Source organism: Rattus norvegicus, chromosome 20, assembly GCF_021556685.1.
Source record: "Rattus norvegicus strain SHRSP/BbbUtx chromosome 20, alternate assembly SHRSP_T2T, whole genome shotgun sequence".
In the NCBI taxonomy this organism is placed as follows: Eukaryota; Metazoa; Chordata; class Mammalia; order Rodentia; family Muridae; genus Rattus; species Rattus norvegicus.
This window is the reverse complement of record NC_141553.1, coordinates 3,354,759-3,375,032: the sequence shown is the minus strand read 5'-3', so window position 1 is coordinate 3,375,032 and position 20,274 is coordinate 3,354,759. Positions and strand designations below refer to the sequence as shown.

At 47.0% G+C, this 20,274-nt stretch overlaps 1 long non-coding RNA gene across 1 annotated transcript; it reads left to right on the top strand.

Moving 5' to 3' along the window:
• The first annotated feature begins 281 nt into the window (after positions 1–281).
• LOC147998456 (uncharacterized) lies at positions 282–2,443 on the top strand. Its single transcript, XR_015645547.1, has 3 exons — positions 282–1,846; positions 1,965–2,268; positions 2,377–2,443. It is a non-coding gene; the product is annotated as an uncharacterized LOC147998456 (long non-coding RNA).
• The last annotated feature ends 17,831 nt before the right edge of the window (positions 2,444–20,274 follow it).

Sequence of the window (20,274 nt, the reverse complement as noted above, 5' to 3'; positions counted from 1 at the left end):
CCTTGAAGGATTCTCTTCTAGCTTTGTGATTTCCAGTCAAGAGTTCCAGGAGCCTTAACTGAGATGTGTGAATACCAACTTGATGATAATCTCTATCATGATGCAGCCATCTTCATCTTGTGAAGGATGACGACTTCGCCAGACCCAGCAGACAAACACTCATACACAATAAATGTTGTATTAATGGATAATAGGTCATGAGTCAAAGACAGAAAGGCAGGTGGGGAGGAAGGGAGGGCTCTGCTGAGGGGAAAGCTCAGGTGATGCTGACCTCAGTGTGAGGGGACAGGGAGCTGCATTCACAGCCTTTGGCTGGAGGTTGCATTAATAATCGGAGCCTCTGCAGAAGCTGGAGGTGACTGCATGAGTTTCTCCTCTGGACTGAATCATTCCCTGCTGTAGCCGGGAGGAGGCTGATGAGCCCAGGAAACACAAGAAGTTACAGATTCACTGAGCTTACACAATGTAGCAGGTTCCTGTCAGGGTTGAACCAGTAGCACTTCCTGGGTGGCTGGGGTGAGGGGAGACTCTTGAGTGGAGCTGCTGGGGGCCATGCAGAGGCTTACAGTGATGTACCTGTTGTGAGTGGATACTCACACTGGGCAGGGCTGTTCAGTGATTATCTCCCGACTCACACAGGCTCCCGTGAGTAACCAGGTTGCCCAGAGTTCACCGAGCTGACCATGGATGGATGCTCTCCTGGGTCTGCTGTAGCTGTCTCTGTCTGGCCTGGAGGAAATGCACTCCTCAATCAGGTGACACAGCTGTGTCCATTGTCATCAGCCCACAGTGTCTGTTCCAGATTTGAGATCTAAGTCCTGTTTCTAAGATACAGTACAAAGAATACGGTGTTGCTGGTTTCCTGGAGCAAGCACTGTAGTGGAAAGATGCATGTGATACAATGTAAGGGAATAACAAAGAACAGGTTGTGTCCGGAGCTGGAGGGCAAAAGGCAAGGCGACCAGAGTGCAGGTGAAAGGAGCAGGGCAGAGAGCTATTGGTTTTTAATTTTTGGTTTTCCAAGACAGGGTTTCCATATGTAGTAGCCCTGGCGGTCCTGGAACTTACTATGTAGACCAGGTTGGCCTCAAACATAGATCATGCTGCCTCTGCCTCTGCTGGGATTAAAAGTTGCACATCCACCACTCTTTGAGTTATTATTATTTAAGATTGTTTAAGATTTTGTGTGTGCGGGCTGGAGAGATGGCTCAGAGGTTAAGAGCACTGGCTGCTCTTCCAGAGGTCCTGAGTTCAATTCCCAGCAACCACATAGTGGCTCACAACCATCTGTAATGAGATCCAACGCCCTCTTCTGGTGTGTCTGTGAATGGCTATAGTGTACTCGTATAAAAATAAATAAATAAATTTTTAAAAAAAGATTGTGTGTGTGTGTGTGTGTGTGTGTGTGTGTGTGTGTGTGTGTGTTTATAGCCAGGTCTCTGACTTCAGGGTCTATAGGCTTGGATTTTTAAAAAACTTCTTTAATATAGTTTCTTTAATACTTCAACCTCCCATCTATCTCACAACCCACCAGAGGTAGTGGGAAAGAAAGGCTAATAGGGTGACGTGGGACATGGATTTGTTTAGAAATAGTTCCTTGGGGTGATTCCAATCTTTGTTGTCAGGATATGAGCAGTCAGGTCCACTAGCAAACTACTAAACAGGAATCAGCAGCCACAGTCCAGTGCACTCAACAAATACCACACTGGGAGCAGCAGTAGCACCTCAATCCAGAAGAAACCACGAGGTTCCGCCCAGTTGGCACAAGTCAATGGAAGGCAAGAATCCCCTGTATACCACAAGAAGTTCTTTGGTGCATTTTCTCTCTACAAAGTCACAACAAGGGGTTGGGGATTTAGCTCAGTGGTAGAGCGCTTGCCTAGGAAGCGCAAGGCCCTGGGTTCGGTCCCCAGCTCCGAAAAAAAGAACCAAAAAAAAAAAAAAAAAAAAAAAGTCACAACAAGCAAAGATCAGCTGTTGTTGTAAAATTATAAAAACTCAAATGCTGTCTTTTACACCCGCTAGATCCGGCACCGCAGTGCCCCAAGATAGCTGGTAGATCTCTTGCCAGAAACACACATCCCAATTCCGCGGCGGTCCAGTGTCTCTAGCTGCCACACGTTCTCTTAAACTTAAATCGGTACATGAAAGGACACACAACAATGACCTCTGATCCAATTGATAAGATATAATTGCCCACCTAAACATACAAAGCCCTGTACACATCCATCCCTTGAGAACATTCATAAAAACCTGTAAATATACAGAGTGGAATCTTTTTTTTTTTTTCTTTTTTTCGGAGCTGGGGAACGAACCCAGGGCCTTGCGCTTGCTAGGCAAGCGCTCTACCACTGAGCTAAATCCCCAACCCCACAGAGTGGAATCTTAACGTCAGCCTCCGTGTTCTCTCCGCAGTTTCTCTCCTCCCATTCCAGTCTCCTCCTCTTCCCTCAAACTTTTCTCCCACCCATCCTTCCTTCTCGTCCAATGACAGGCCTCGTTCTATTTTGTACCCGCCTACACCTGCGTGATGACATCACCCCACAATCAGCAAGGCAATGCACAGGGGAACCAATGCCAGGGCTTCGCCTGTAGAGTCACATTTATTCTCTCAAAATATCACGTGTCTGCTTCAGCAAAATATTCTCTCGCCCGTGTCTGCCTCAGAAAGACATCGTATGACCTAACTGAGTCTCCAAAGATGCCAGAAATTTCCACTTCAAAAGGCAAGTGGAGGGCTGGAGCAATGGCTCAGTGGTTATGAGTACTGACTGCTCTTCCAGAGGCTTCCAGAGGCCATGAGTTCAAATCCCAGCAACTACAAGGTGGCTCACAACCATCTGTGATGGGATTGGATGCCCTCTTCTGGTGTGTCTGAAGATAGCTACAATGTACTTATTATCTATTATAAATAAACATATCTTTAAAAAAATTATTTGTGTGTAGTAATTACTTTTAGGTTGCTGTGGTACAACCCTCTGACCAAGGCAACTCATTGAAGATGGGGGTGGGGGTGGGGCTACACTCCAACAGAGAAGAGTGCCTCATGGCAGGCAAGTGTTGTAGCAAGCCACAGGCGTGGTGGCTGGAGCAGGAAGCTGAGAGCTCACATCCCTAATGGAATACAGGAAACAGAGGGAGCAAAATGGAAGCTGCTGGGAATTTTTACTCTCACAAGCTTCCCCCAGGAACGTACTTCCTCCTGCAAGGCCATACCTCTGAACAAAGATCAACAACCCTAGCCCATGGGGGAGATTTCTCACTGAGTCTACCCCTGTGGATGTGTGCACCATTGTGGGTGTAGTCAGGTGAGTGCAGGGGTCCTGGAGGTCAAAAGAGGAAGTCAGATGCCCTGGATGTGGTGCTGGAAACTGCACTTGGTTCTCCCCAGGAGCAGAAGGGGCTCTCAGCCCTAAGAGAGCTGTTGGAATAGGTATTCAGTGTGGCGTCAGTCAGAGGGTGACCTTTGAGGAAAGCTTTGAAGATTGTAGGAACTCTTTCCCTAGGGCTGGAGAGATAGCTCAGTGGTTAAGAGCACTCACTAACTCCTCTTCCAGAGGTCCTGAGTTCAAATCCCAGCAACTACATGGTGGCTCACAACCATCTCTAATGGGATCCGATGCCCTCTTCTGGTGTGTCTGAAGTGTACTCACATACACAAAATAATAAAATTAAGAAGAAAAGAAAAGAAAAAGATGACCATCCTACCAAAAGCAATGTACGGATCTAGAGTAATCAATCAAAATGTCGGTACTGTTTTCTATGAATATAGGGAATAAAAGTTACAATTCATAAGAAAATACAAAGAGTGTGGTTAAGAGCACTGGCTGCTCTCCCAGAAATCTGAGTTCAAATCCCAGGAGGCACATGGTGGCTCACAACCATCTGTACTGGGATCTGATGCCCTCTTCTGGCATGGTGGTGTACATACATATAGATTAGTTAATAAATACATAAAGTTAATAAATAAATATATTTTTAAAAAAGAGGGGCCGGAGAGGTGGCTCAGTGGTTAAGAACACTGACAGCTCTTCCAGAGGTCCTGAGTTCAATTACGAGCAACCACATGGTGGTTCACAACCATCTGTAATGGGATCTGATGCCCTCTTCTGGTGCGTCTGAAGACAGCAGCAGTGTACTTATCAGAAGGGTGAGAGTCACTGATCTAAACAACCTTTCCGCTCCTCAGCCACCTGATTTTTGACAAAAGTGCCAGACTAGATGTTGGAGAAAAGAAAATGTGGGGCTCTTAATATGATTTCTCATACAGATGGATGAAACCCAGGTCTCCTCTCTCACTCTGCATACAAATGTGACCAGCCCCACATGTCAAACCCCCAAACCCAGCCTGCGGTGATACACACTTCGATCCCAGCACTTAGAAGGCAGAGGCAGGTGGATCTCCAGGGCCACCAGGGCTACACAGAGAAACCCAGTCATGAAAAATGAAAAACAGGCGAACCAAACAAAACTCTGAGCATGATAAATGGAAAAGAAGAGAAAACACTTTAAAATAAAGACAGAGGCAGGGGGATCTCCGTGAGGTGAGGCCAGCCTGATCTACATATGGAGTTCCAGGACAGTCAGAAGTACAGGACAGTCAGGAATACATAGAGTCCATCTCAAAACAAAAACAGAAAGACAAAACCAAACAAACAAAAAGACAGAGGCAGGGGAAAGCACTTAATTAGGATTCTAGTCACCTGCGAAATAAGTCACCAGTCAACAAAGGGACCTCACAGAATTTAAAGGCTTCTGGGAAAGCAGAGCAAAGGGGGGTGGGGGGTGGGGGGTGGGGGGACTATGGAATAGAGGAAAATCTGCTAGTTCTACACCTGACAGAGCTTAATACCCAGAACGCACATGAACTCAAAAACTCAAAAACCCAGTCGAACGGTGAGCCGTGGCTCTGAACAGAAATCTCTTAATAGAAGAATTACCCATTCAGCAGGCAGAGGCAAGCAGATCTCTGTGAGTTCGAGGCCAGCCTGGTGTGCATTGTATAGCAAACTCACGACAACCACGGTTACTAAGTGTGATGTTGTCTTTAAAAGGCTATTTCCCAAACCAGAGGTTCTTAAAATGGTACCCAGTTCCGGGGCTCAATCTTCTCCCTGTTGAGCTGTCAGGCAGAGAAGCCCCAACAACAACACAGGAAATTGCCAGTGTTCTTGGTTGCCCAAAAGAACCAGATAGCATGACCAGACGCTGACAACACCACGGGGCTGGGGGCCTTGTGCTTGGCCTAGTACTGTTGCTGCTGTCAGGGATAAGGCTGCTGTCAGGGATAAGATGTAACCAGAGGGGCTCCGGGACTCCTCTCACCCTCAGGGGTTGTAGTGTAGTTTGACGGGTATGAGCAAATTACAGGGCTACCAGAAGGTGGCAGAGTAACTGAAAATTTGCTCATTGGCTTCAAAGATATCTAGGTTTACCCAAGTTCCGCCCGCATTTTCTAACTATGGTGTGCTGGAGCCTAGACGACGCTAGGGGGCGCGCTGAGCTCGCGGAAGCCACCCAGACTCCTTAAAGGTGAGAGACTCCCTTAAAGGTTGGTCCAATTGTTCTATGCTAAACTGAATTTATCGTGAAAATTATGCTTTTTTGAAATTTTCTTACATTGCAGGTATGGATGTTTTGCCTTCACATATGCGTCTGGTGCCCCTAGGAAGCCAGAAGAGAAAACGGGATCCCTAGAACGGGAGTGAAGAAGCTTGTGGGGGCTGAGACTCAAACCCGAGACATCCAGGAGAGCATCAAGTGCTCTTAACCTTCTCTCCAGCCCGTGTGTTTGTTTTCTTTCATTTGGCGGAGGAAGGGGTTCTGAGAAAGGATCTTACCTGTAGCCCAGGCTGGCCCGATTTGCTATGTGATCAAGGCTCCTTTCAAATCCAACGTGATCTCCTACCTCAGTTTCCCAAGTGCTGAGATTGTAATGAGATCTGTTGCCCTCTTCTGGTGTGTCTGAAGACAGCTACAGTGTACTCATATATAATAAATGAATTAATCTTTTTTAAAAAATGGTAGAAGGCATCTTCACTTAAGAATTGCCAGACAGCTGCCCTCAATCTGGTTTTCTTCCTTCCTTCCTTCCTTCCTTCCTTCCTTCCTTCCTTCCTTCCTTCCTTCCTTTCTCTTTTTCTTTCTTTCTTTCAGACTTGTTTAGTTTTGTGTTTCATCTGGTACAGTGTTTTGCTTACATGTAGGTCTGTGTGAGGGTGTCAGATACCCTGGAACTGGAGTTACAGACAGTTGTAAGTCGCCAAGTGGGTGCTGGTAATTGAATCTGGGTCGTCAGGAAGAACAGCCAGTGCTCTTGACTCATGCGGCCACTATCCATTCCCCACCCCCACCCTACCCACAGTTTCTTTCCTTAATGATTAAATGTTTTAATTGTGCTGGGCATGGTGGCACACATACACCTTTAAATCTCAGCACTTGGGAGGCAGAGGCAGGAAGATCTCTGGGAGTTCGAGACTAGCCTGGTCTGCAGAGTGGATTCCAGGATAGCTAGATCTACATAGGAAGATCTTGGCTCAAAACCGAACAATGATTTTTTTTTTTTTTTAATTGTGTCTTGTAATCCAGGCTGGCCTCAAACATTCCTGCCTCCCAGCCCCCAATGCTGCAATACAGACATGTATACCCAGCAGGCAAAAACATTGTTTTTAATGTGTGTGTGTGTGTGTGTGTGTGTGTGTGTGTGTGTGTGTCTGTGTCTGTGTTTTGTTTTGTGTTCCTATGTCTTGGAGCTGGGGATTGGCCCCAAAGCCTGGCCTGTCATGAGCCAGATCCCAGTTTAAATTTTTCATTTTCAGGGTTGGGGATTTAGCTCAGCGGTAGAGCGCTTGCCTAGCTAGCCCAAGGCCCTGGGTTCGGTCCCCAGCTCCGAAAAAAAAAATTTTTTTTTCATTTTCTATTTTTGTTCTGTTTGCTCTGCCTTCTGGGGGCTTTTAAAAAAAACGGACAAAGGTGTAAAAATAAAAAGTCTCCCTCCCCCTCTCTCTCTCTGACACACCAACACACACACACACACACACACACACACACACACACACACACACACACACACACACACGACAGACAGAACATTTTCTTTTGAAGTTAAAGCCCGACTGAGCGCCAGGCTGGCCAATAATGGTCCCCCCTAACTCTTGTTTCTAGAGTGTTGGGATTTCAGACATGCCTCCACACCTGGCTTCCACCACTTTCCTCCAATTCTGTCCTGTCCATCCGTGTCGGTGTCCATCCTGTCCCGTCCTGTCCTCCCCCCACCCCACTCCACCCCCGTGTTGTCGGACCCACCCCCACCCCACCCCGGTGTCCTGAAGTACGCGGGGACAACGAAGATGCTTGCGGAAGAGCCTGTGACCTTGAGGAGAAGGAATTTGGCCTGAAGCCAGAGCCAGAACGAAGTGGCCCCAGGTGAGAGAGGAAGACAGGTGCCCTGAGGTGACTGCGCGGTGAAAGCCGGGCTGGGCTCTGGTATTCTTCTTTATCTCTGGGGCCTAGACAAGGGAGTTCTTAGAGAATTAGCTCCTTCAGCCTTCAGAAAAAGATCTCCTGAAACAGGTTTTAAAATGTAAGAATCAAAAAGTTAAGAAATAAAAAAAAAAAAAATCTAAGAATCTAAAAATCAAACTCCCTCAGCAGTTCTAGAACCTTCTGAAAAACTGATATAGTCAGTTTTAACTTTTAACTTCCTGTGAAATTCCAGTTTAATTGTTTCATGTTTTTGTTGTTGTTTTTTTAAATTTGCGTTGTTTGCTTTGTCTGTTTTGCCTTTAAAAGTGGAAAATTCAAACCGGTAAAAAGTTTCTCTCTCTTCTCCCCCCCCCCCTTTCTCTGAAGCGCGCGCGCACACACACACACACACATATTTTACTTTAAAAGTAAAGTCTGACTTCCCCAGGCTGGCCCCAAATTCATGGTCCTTGGGTCACCATTTTTTTTTTTCATTTTTTTTTTTTTCGGAGCTGGGGACCGAACCCAGGGCCTTGCCCTTCCTAGGCAAGCGCTCTACCACTGAGCTAAATCCCCAACCCCAGGGTCACCATTTCTGATAATGTATGATAAAAAAAAAATTTTTTTTTTTTCAGGAAGTTCCGAGGGTTGACGCTAGACAGAGCAAGCCTTCCTTCTTTTTCTCCTCTCCCTACTGGGCTTCACTTCAGAGCCAGCTAAGAAAAAAAGATGCCCGATTAGGACCAGCCAAGCAGCTGATGTGAGCCGGGCAGCCCACCCCACCCCCAACAGTATCAAGGTCTGTGGCCGCAAGGAAGGGGAGGTGTTTCTTTGAAGGATCTGGTTTGGCCTAGAGGCTAGGAGGAAGGAGGTTAAAGGCAATCCCACTCATCAGAAAGGGGGCGGGGGAGGGGGGCGCTGTGATGGGGCCACCTGCGTAAACCCACTGAGGGACTCTGAAGTCGGAAATGTGCAATGCTTAGTGCCAGGAGACCATCACTGGGCCAGACCCTGCACACGAAAGCTAAGGAAGGAACTGGATGAGAAGTGGAACCCAGGTACTAAGAAGACCGTAGCTGCAGCTGGTACTGGGCCCTGACCTTCCTTCCTCTGGAGCAAGACACAGCCTTGTGGCTACAATCTTTGTAAGTCATGCCTAGCCTCTCCCGTCTCTCCGGCTCTTCACCAAGTGCTCAAAGGACATACAGAGGATTCTGGGATTTGTTTTTTGTTTTTTGTTTTTTGTTTGTTTGTTTGTTTTCCTCTCAAGACAGGGTCTCTCTGTGCAGCCCTGCCTGTCCTGGAACTCTGTAAGTCAGGCTGACCTCATACTCAGAGATCCGCCTTCCTCTGCCTCCCAGGTGCTGGGATTACACTATCCCTGGAGGATTCTGGGAATCTTGAGCCCGACTCTCCCAAAGGGATTTGATTTCCAAGATCCCCTTTTGTTCTTCACTAAAAATGATACAATTGCTAAAGAGTTAAACAAACAAAAACCCATAAATGTTAAAATCAGTAACTTTTATTTCTCAGTGGGATTTTTTTTTTTAAATCTATTTTTGGTGTAAAAAGCTCTCAGGGAGAACTTTCCCTCGGGATGGAGACCCTCTAACTCCAAAGACCAGACCGAGACACCACAGGATGCAATCAGCAAGAGGATTTGGTTTATTGTCGGGATACACAGGCACAGGCACCTGCGGGCGCTTCAGTCACTCGGGGGACTGGCGCGCCCCACGGAACCAAGGATGGGCTTTTATAGGATTTTGGGGAGCAGAAGCAAGCATACAGAAGCAGATGCATGGTTACAGGGATATAATTGGTGGATTCTAATATGGCAAGGGTTTAGCCCGGGGGCAAGTTTCCTAGCTACCTTCCTGAAACATAACGGCTGACTCGGCCCCCCAAGGGTTCAGCCCGGGGGCAAGTTTCTTAGCTACCTTCTTGGAACATAACGACTGACTCGGCCCCCCACCAGGGTGTGGGACCTCTCCCGGGGCTTTTTTTCATTGTCAGGTGCTCAACCGAAGTCGTCCTGTTGCCAGGCCTTCAACCAAACACATCCTGCTTGGCAGCTGCTGTGTACTCAGTGTTCTAACCTTTCCCTGAACCAGTCATCTTAAGTACAGCCTTGCAAAATGGCGTTACTGCTGCTAAGCTGGGGTCTTTCAGGTGCAGGGGCTTGAACCCTGGACCCTACAGACCCCTAGAATGTTCCATCTTGCTCTTAGAACTACATCCAAAGCCCTAGAGGGTTGGAGGGGCTGGAGAGATAGCGTCAAGGTTAATAGCACTTGCTGTTCTGCAGGGGACCTAAGTTCAGTTCCCAGCACTCATGTGGGAAACTCACAACGGGCAGTAAGTTCTGTTCCAGGGGATCAAGCACCCTCTTCAGGCATCTTTATGCATGTGGTACTAATACATACATGAATACATACATACATGCATGCATGCATACACACACACACACACACACACACACACACACACACTCAGGCCCACACACATTCCACAAAGTAAATAGGTTTTTTTAAAATTTTTTAAAATATTTATTTATTTATTATATATACATCATGCAGCTTTCTGCATGACCAGAAGAGGGCATCAGATCTCATTACAGATGGTTGTGAGCCACCATGTGGTTGCTGGGAATTGAACTCAGGACCTCTGGAAGAGTAGTCAGTGCTCTTAACCTCTGAGCCATCTCTCCAGCCCAATAAACGGGTTTTTAAGAATGATTTTAAATTCCCAATATTTTAGAGGCAGAGGGAGGCTGATTTCTCTGACCTATTTTTTTCCATTGTTTTGAGGGATGGACAAGATCTTTGGGGGGGGGGGGATGGAAAACTCCTGGAGGCTGAGTTGTTGCCCACAACCCCCTCAAGGCTTCCTCCAGGCCAAACTCTCAGCTCCTGGCTGCTGCATTGGTGATGTTCACCTTGTTCGCAGGGCTACGTCCACCATCATCCAGGGTGTGGCTACTGAAGCAACAGTGGAACTGGTCACCTGCCTAACCCGGAGATAAAGTGCTTCCCTCTGTCTCAAAGGTTTATTTATGAGCTCAGATGGCCGGCCTAACGCCTACGGCTGACAGATATGCAGGGGAGAAGACCCTTGTGGAAGCAAGGAGGTAATAAAAGAACCTGTGGCCTCACACCATCCATAAAAAACGCTCTCTGAGCCTGAGCCAGCAACCAAACAAGATACCTATCCTTTCTTTCTCAAAATACCTTCTTCTTTCTTAAGATTTATTTTTTAGGACTGGAGAGATGGCTCAGTGGTTAAGAGCACTGACTGCGCTTCCAGAGGTCCCGAATTCAATTCCCAGCAACCACACGGTGGCTCACCACCATCCGTAATGGGATCTGAGGCCCTCTTCTGATGTGTCTGAACACAGGTACAGTGTATTCACATAAAATAAATAGATAAATTTTTTTAAAAAATTTATTTTTAAGTTATCTGTAGGTGTGTGTCTCCATATGAGGATGTACACTTCAATGCAGGTGTCCCCCTGAAACCAGAGGCACCCAATACCCTGGATTTGAAGTTAGAGGTTGGTGTGAGCCACTGTGGGCCGTTAAGAGCTCTGGTCCCAGAAAGTGCTCTTGACCACTGAGTGATCTCTATATCTTTGAGACTCATGAACCTCAGGCTGACTTGTTACTAACTGTGGTGGTTGACCGTGATTGTCTCCAGGCAACCTTGTACACATCCGTCTTTAGAGTCCGCACTCTGGGAAGCAGAGACAGGCAGATCTATGTGAATCTGAGTACAGCCTGATCTACATTTCAAGTTATAAAAAAGGAAGATGGCGGCGTGACAGGATCTAGTATCACCTGGGAAAAGAGCTTCCGAGCCTGCCAGCTAAGGGTTATGTTGATTAGCCTAGGCTTACCTGTGTGAGATTATCTAGATTAGGTTAATTAACCGTGGGAAGAGCCGCCTTAGTTATGGCAGCTCTAGTCCTCTCTGACAAGCAGATAACAAGGAGGAAGGACGAGAGGAGTCCAATTTGATTCCCCAGCAACCACATGAACGTCGGCCACGGCTGTATCTGCCTGTCACCCCAACACTGAGGGTGGAGGCAGGCGGATCTTGGGAGCCTAGCCCCCAAAATGGTGAGCTTCAGCTTAACTTGAGAGACCCATGTTGGGCTTTGGGGGGGCTCACCATGCCCTTGGTCCCCACTCCCTCCGGCTTCTCCCCCGCCCCCGAGGAGGGGAAACTCTGCTTTGCTGGTGGGGTCCCAAAGGCCCAGGTACAGGAGAAATAGGTGCTTGGCATTCAGTCTGACCCAGCTCTTGGCAGAAGTTAAGCAGGGGCTGCTGGACACCACATGTGTAGTGTCCATTGTCTCTCTCTACGTATTTCAGTTCTGCTGAGTCCCCAAGCCAGGCTGTACCAGACCCAGCTTCACAAGACAGGCTGGGTGGGTGCCGGTGGGTGCTACCATTGGTCCCCATTCACAAGGCGCTAATGACTTACCGGCTCAGATGTGCTCATTGTATTGAAACCTTGCCCTTCTGGGGAACAATACCTTTCCCTATTCTGCAACCTTTATACAGCCCCGTGGACCCTCCTCGAGACCAGGAAGACAGGGTCCCCCAGAAGCTGGTTGCCTCTCAGAGGCAGATTGATTGCCCAATCACCTCCTCTTATTTTGTTTTGTGTGTGGTGTTTTGTGTGTTTGAGAGGGGGGTCTTACTGTGAGGTCCTGGCTGATCTGGAGCCCACTATGCAGAACAGGCTGGTCTAGACTTTGCTACAACCCGCCTGCCTCTGCCTTCTGAATGCTACAGCTACAGTGAATTCCACCACACCTGGCATGATGGTTTGTGTTTTAAGTAGGGTCTGGGTATGTTGCCACAATGATCTAGAACTGGCAATCCTCCTGCCTCAGCTCTGAAGTGATGGGGTCACTGGTGTGAGCAATCTTTTTTTTTTTTTTTCAGAGCTGGGGACCGAACCCAGGGCCTTGCGCTTGCTAGGCAAGCGCTCTACCACTGAGCTAAATCCCCAACCCCTGAAATTGACTTTCTAATATCTGCTTCCTACATGATCTAAGGGGCAAGAAGATAAACAAGTCCTGATCTTGGGGGCTGTCTCCTCTTGAAAAACTGTTGAGTAGATCCATAAAATGTAGATGCTTGGTGGCTGGAGAGATGGCTCAGCGGTTAAGAGCACAGACCCGCTCTTCCAGAAGTTCTGAGTTCAAATCCCAGCAACTACATGGTGGCTCACAACCGTCTGTAATGGGATCCCATGCCCTGTTCTGGTGTGTCTGAAGACAGCTACAGTGTATTCATATAAATAAAATAAATCTTTTTAAAAAAAGCTTTTTTAAAAATAATTATTTATTTATTTTAGGTATATGAGTACACTCTAGCTGTACTTCAGACACACCAGAAGAGGGCATCAGATCCCATTACAGATGGTTGTGAGCTACCATGTGGTGCTGGGAATTGAACTCAGGACCTCTGGAAGAGCAGTCAGTGCTCTTAACCGCTGAGCCATCTCTCCAGCCCCTGTTCTTGGGCATTCTTAACTCCAGTTCTTCCCCAATTCATTTGTTAACTCTGTCCTTGTAGATTCTCCCTATGTACCCCAGGCTAGGTTTTCCTATGTAGCCATGGCCTCAAACTCTAAATCCTCCTGCCTCAAGCACCCAAACACTAGAATTCTAGGTATGAGCCACCCTGCCTGGCTATTCAACAGTATTTTTGAGTCCCTCTGAGGCCAGATGCTGGGATGCCCAGAGATTAGGACAGACCTATAGGACCTCTCTGCAACCATCAGTTCTTGACAAATGCCAGGAAATCAGCAAGAGAGTGGGGCAATTGAGGCAGGGCCTTGTAAGCAAGGCAAGCAGGCAGTGACAGTCAAAGACGGACGAAACTGTCCACGTGACAAGCTTTGAGCAAAGGCTGAGCTACAAAGGCTGCACCATCTCTCCAGCCCCCCCCCCAAAAAAAAAAACTTCTTTAAAAAAATGTAGGGGTTGGGGATTTAGCTCAGTGGTAGAGCTCTTGCCTAGCAAGCGCAAGGCCCTGGGTTCGGTCCCCAGCTCAAAAAAAAAAAAAAAAAATGTAGATGCTGGGACTGCAGACTGTATCGTAGCCTGGGATCCCCTCCCGGAGTGGGAGGGAATTACTTTGGAAACAGACAGCCTTGATTGAGAAAGAGATGCCCCAGTGGAGTGCTCTCCAGAGAACAGGAAGCCAGAAACTGGAGCTCTGCAAGCGCAGGAGAGGCAGGAGTAGAGAGGAATAGGAAGGAGAACCTCCTCTAAGATACTTTGTAACATTTAGTAAGGAGCTGTTGAATGAGGTATGTTCTCCTAGAAGGTTTGATTTCTGGAGCTACAGATAAGCAAAAGGAGTTCCGAAAAGCTTTTGATTCTTAGCCGGGCAGTGATAGAGTGACTTATACCTTTAATACCTGCGCTCAGGAGGCCAAGGCAGGTGGATCTCTGTGAGTTTGTAGGCTAGCTAGGTCTACAGAGTGAGTTTGTAGGCTAGCCTGGTCTACAGAATGAGTTCCAGGACCAGGCCAGAGCCATACAGAGAAACCCTATCTCAAAAAAAACAAAACAAACAAACAAAAAAACCCACTTTGTTTTATTTTGTACATTTTTTTAAGATCTATTAATTTTTATGTATGTGAAGGTTCTGTGTGTGTGTGTGTGTGTATGTGTGTGTGTGTTGTTTGTTTGGTTTGGTTTTGCTTGCTTGTATGTGTGTGTCCCTTGTGTGTACTCGGTGTCCAGGGAGGTCAGAAGAAGGCAACAGACCCCTGGAACTGAAGTTACAGATGACGGCTCTGAGCTACCACGTGGGTGCTGAGAATCGAACCTGAGTCCTCAGCAAAATGCTGGTTATAAGATACTGAGCCTGGGGTTGGGGATTTAGCTCAGTGGTAGAGAGCTTGCCTAGCAAGCGCAAGGCCCTGGGTTCAGTCCTCAGCTCCGGAAAAAAAAAAGAAAAAAAAAAAAGATACTGAGCCATCTTTCCAGTCCCTGGCTTAGAAGTTTCCCCAGGAATCCACACTACTAGTATTGGATGAGAGATGTCTATCTAGCCGGTTCTTTTAATAAATCGTACCCAGGTGCCTCCAGTTTCCACAGGCACTGCTCCTTGATACTGACTCATTACAGGACAGGAAGTGGGATGATCGATCTGCCCGGGTTGGAAAGTACGAGGAAGCAAGTTCAGGAAAGGTCCTCTGTGTGCAGGAGGAGATGTGCAGGAGGAGAGAGGACGGAAGCCTCAAGAGAAAGAAGGCCAGTGAAGGGGGTGGGGGGTTGGCCGGGACATATTTGCAGTGTGAGCCAGGAGGAGCCCCGAAGAAACCACCAGAAGAACCCTGTGGTCACTGCAGACCTGGAGCCGCCAAGCTGTCAGCTTCCAAGCAGAAGAATGGCAAGAGGAAGAGGAACCTGGGGTCACTTGAAGCCATCAGTCAAGGGCCAGAGAGCCCGGTTTTGGCATTTATGAAGTGATAGGCAACCTCAGGCTGGTCTGGCACAGGTGGAGGAGGCGGGGCTCTTTTGAGACCGATTCTGTATGCAGCCCCGGAAGTCAGCCTCTTTCTTGGCGACACTGGGACTGAAGGGGGTGCACATCATAGCGAGCGAGCTCCGGCTTTCTTCATAATATTCGTTCATGTTACTTTTGTCAGAAAGGAAATCAATCGATCAAGTACATTATCTTAAAAAAAAAAAAACCTTTCTTTTCTTTTTTTTTTTCTTTTTTTTTTTTTGAGATAGGGTTTTACTATGTAGTGAACTGTCTTTGTAGACCATGCTAGACTCAAACTCACAGAGATCCTACTGCCTCTGCCGCCCAAGTGCCGGGATTAGGTGTGTGCCACCAAACCCAGAAAATTTTTGAGACAGAGTTTCTCTGTGTAGCCTTGGCTGTCTTAGAACTCGCTCTGTAGACAGACAGGCTGGCCTCAAACTCATAGAGACCCTGTCACTGCCTCCCCAGTGCTGGAATTAAAGGCATATGCCACTGCTGCCTGACTGCAAATAGTTTTTATTTTATTTTTTAAGATTTGTTTATTTATTTAATGTATACGAGTACACTGTAAGCTGTCTTCAGACACACCAGACCTCATTACAGATGGTTGTGAGCCACCATGTGGTTGCTGGGAATTGAACTCAGGACCTCTGGAAGAGCAGTCGGAACTCTTAACCGCTGAGCCATCTCTCCAGCCCCCAAATAGTTTTTAAATTATTTTATGGGTACAGTGTTTTGCCTATATGCGTCTATGGACCCCGTGTCTGGTGCCACAGAGGCTGGAAGAGGTTATTGGATCTCCTGGAACCTTTATGAACCTTTATGTAGGAGCTGGGAACCAAAACCCTAGTCCTGTGCAAGAGCAGCCAGTGCCAGCCCTCCAACCCCCAACAAAAACAAAATATTAATTTATTTAAAGAAACCCTTAAGTAACAGAATATTGTATTTGATGGGGCTGGATAGGGGGGCTCATCTGATAGTTTACCTCTTCTAGCCTCAAAGGGCACCAGACAAATATGGTGCAGAATACTCATGCCCATAAAGTTAAACAAGCAAATGTGGGGGCTGGAGAGGTGGCTCATTCGATAAGAGCACCGACAGCTCTTCCAGAGGTCCTGAGTTCAAATCCCAGCAACCACATGGTGGCTCACAACCATCTGTAATGGGATTCAATGCCTTCTTCAGGTGTGTCTGAAGACAGCCACAGTGTACTCATATACATAAAATAAATCTTTACAAACAACAACAGGGGTTGGGGATTTAGCTCAGTGGTAGGGCGCTTGCCTAGCATTCGAAAGGCCCTGGGTTCGGTCCCCAGCTCCGAAAAAAGAAAAGAAAAAAAACAAAAAACAACAACAAAGAAAATGTTTTTTTGTTTTTTAAAATAAGAGTTAACAGAGCCCACAGGCCCCTGAGCTGGAACTGATCTGAATGCTCATCCCAGAGAACTAGCAGAAACCAACAGTCCAGCCATGATGTTGGAACCACAACCCACTATGGGACCCCAGGGGTGCAGGTGTGGCACACATATCTTGGTGGAAACCAACAGCTCCCTTGGACTTAAGAGCCACCCAACAAGAAGGAAATCCTGCTTGTTATGGTAACCTGGCCTTCACCCAGGCTCTTGACATCATGAATCTTGGAGGAGAATATAACCACTACTTTCTTAAACCAGCATAACCCCTAACTACCTTTTATTTATTTATTCATTGTTTCTCTACCCACAGATAACCGTAGTTCTCATCCCTCACCAAGGAAACTTCTCTTTGCAATGGAGAGAGACCATTACAAAAACCATTTCCAGTCAAAATGCTGAGTTGTGGAGTCCAGCCCTAATGGATACATCCAGAAAACAACTCCCACACCTAAGGCTCAGGGAATGTTGCAAAAGAAAGAGAGGGGATGGAAAGATTGTAACAACCAGAGGATCCGGAAGTTTGCCGTGAGACTTTGTCTTATAATAAAGTCATAACGTCTTAAGAGCATGAAAACTTAAACACGAGCTGGACAAGGATGACATGATGGACGGGCCAGAGTGGATAGGGAAAGTCCACAAAGCCTCAGCCCTACACAAAGAACAACTGGCAACTAAAGAAAGCTGAGAGCAGAAGTAGCCTTCCCCAGGGAAGAGCACATCAGTTGGTTATTCTGTGCCAAATTGTCAGCTATAAAAACATACATTAAGTAACATTACACAGACTGCACAGTTACATTTAAGAATAAATACTTAGGGGCTGGAGAGATGGCTCAGTGGTTAAGAGCACCGACTCCTTCCAGAGGTCCTGAGTTCAATTCCCAGCAACCACATGGTGGCTCACAACCATCTGTAATGAGGTCTGATGCCCTCTTCTGGTGTGTCTGAAGACAACTACTTATGTACATAAAATAAATAAATCTTTTTTAAAAAATACTTAGATATGTGTATATATACTTAACAGTTACTAAAAAAAAAAAGAGGCTCTGAATTTGAAAGAGCTGGGAGGGGTATGTGGGAAGATTCGGAAGGAGGGAAGGGAATTGGGAAATGATGTGATAATATTATAATCTCAAAAAAATTAAGTTAAATTAACATCCCCAACACGCCTCCACACACAAACATAAAAGCAAAGCAAAACAAACAAACAAAAATCTTCCCAAAATATGTGGAGATGGTTTTATTATTCTCAGTATAGGATTTGTAGCTCTTTGTGCTGGGCACTGGAGTCTTCCCTGAGATCCTATTTTCTTCTGCCAGAGGACTTCATCCCTGCAGGGGTGCTAAAGGCCTGCATATGGATACTGGAAAGTAAGATCGCTCCTCTTCTGTCACTCAAGGATAGGTTTCCACTCTTTACCCTTTGCCTCTAGCCTTCCCTATAGGGGGAAAAAAAATCCAATCCTGCCTTTTAAATTCAGGAGCAGTTTTCTTTCTGGAGCACCCCTACACCTGATCTAGCAGTTATAAAGAAAGCAAAACTTATTTCTCTCACGCCTAACTTTTGTTTCCAACTAGCAAACAGCCTCGGGCCGACTAAGGGTTCCACTCATGCCACCATGGCTGCTGGCCCTCACAATGTATTTCGCTTTTGTTTGGGACCCAGAATTTTGCTCTGCGCATCAGCCCCAGCCTTAAAGTAAGATCCTGCCTCAGCCTCCCCTGTCCTGGGGTGACAGGCTGTGCCACCACATATGCCTTACACACTTTTTTTTTTCTCTGTTTCTTACCTCCCACCCGACACTGTTTTAAATATAGTGTCACCCTGTTAGGGGCTAGCCTGGAACTCCCAGAGCTCTGCCTGCCTCTTAGCGTTACTGTTATTTTAAATTTAGTTTGTTATGTGTATTAGGGCATGCCTGTTCACCTTAAAGATCAGAAAGAGGGGGTTGGGGATTTAGCTCAGTGGTAGAGCGCTTGCTTGCCTAGCTAAGCGCAAAGCCCTGTGTTCGGTCCCCAGCTGGGGAGGGGGGGGGGGGGATTTAAAGTCAGGTGGTGACCGTGGTGGTACATACCTTCAATCCCAGCTCTGCGAGTTCGTGGTCAGCCTGCGTTACAGAGCTAGTTCCAGATCAACCAAGGCTACACACACACCCACACACACACACACACACACAAAACCCTGCCTCAAAACAACCACCACATAATAGAATTTAAGGACTGTGGCTGTCATTTAAGAGAACCAGCTGTTCTTGCAGGGGACCCAGGTTCGATTTCCCAGCACCCACAGGTCAGCTCACAACGTCTGTGACTCCAGTTTCAGAGTTTATGTCCCACAGCATTGAACACATATAAGGTATATAAGCTCATACCAGCATATATATGAGCTGGGGACCGAGCTAAATCCCCAACCCCTGACTTTAAATTCTTTTTTTTTTAGATTTATTTATTTATTATATATAAGTACACTGTAGCTGTCTTCAGATACACCAGAAGAGGGCATCGGATCTCTTTACAGATGGTTGTGAGCCACCATGTGGTTGCTGGGAATTGAACTCATGACCTCTGAAAGAGCAGTCGGGTGCTCTTAACCGCTGAGCCATCTCTCCAGCCCCGACTTTAAATTCTTATGTGTACAGTTTTGGTTGTTGTTTTCTTTGCAACACTGGGGTGTTCCGTGTGTGTTCTGCCACATTCCACATAACTGCATGAATTGTCTCCTTTAATCTATGCGGTGATGGTGGTGGTGGCAGGGGGTACCCATCCCTGACCTTTCTGCATTCGAGGTGAACACTCTCCAATGAGCTATACCCCAGCCCTTCTTGTCTAGTTTCACCCCTCCACACACATACCCTCACCCTGTCCTTACCCCCTGCCAGTAAGAAACTCCCCAGGATGTCTCTCTAGGTGTTTGAGACTGAAAGACAGCCATTAAAAGAAAAAAAAAGTTACGCTTTCTGCATTAGAACTCCGGAATCAAAGCAGGACTGGATGTGGTAATGCATGACTTAGATCTAGTCGCTCAAAGGCTGAGGCAGGGGGGGATCTCTGAGTTTCAGACCAGCCTGGTTTATAGAGAAAGTTTTAGGCCATGCAGTGAGACCCTTTGGGGGCATCGGCGATCAGTCTAAGCGTTGAAGATCTCTAAATGAGCCTCGCCAATCTTCCCTTGGGGTGTGGGCCCTTATCTCTCTCTTTCTTAGACTTAGGAAAGTGAGTTCGTAGTTTGAAGGAGGTCTGTTGTGGTGCAGAGGGAGCCACTGGCTGCAGGGGACACAGGGTGGAGGACAGAATGGTTCCTTTGCTGGGCACCTGCTTGACAGACCGAACGGTCTATGGATCAGGGAATCCCAGGTATCACAGGGGGTAAGAGGCACTCTGAATCAGAATGGTCTTGGGAGCCACCAGGAAACACCCATCATGTAATCAGAACCAATCATAACTGCTGGCATGCCCTTCTCTGTGCCCAGGAGTCTTTTGAACCAGAAACAAGCGGAATTACAGAGAGGCAGAGAGGCAGAGGAGGAAAGGAAATGTTGTTATGACCCAGAGAGGCAAATCCTCTCTGGAAACCCCTGGGAGCTAGGTCAGTGAAAGGGAAGTTGGAGATGCTAAGGGCATTTGTGGGGAGGGCTGGGAGAGTAGGGCCCTAGGCCAGCAGCAGGTCCTCCCCCTTTAACCTCTGGGCATGGTGGGTAGGGACTCTTCCTGCCAAACCTGGTGACTAGGAGTTCATTTTCCCAATTCCCTGCACCTACACAGTGGAAGAACATTGCCCAAAGTTGTCCTCCTGTCCTCCTGATTTATTTTTGAGAAAATTTCTCTATGTATCCTCAGAACTCAACTTTGTAGACCAGGCTGGCCTCAAACTCAGAGATC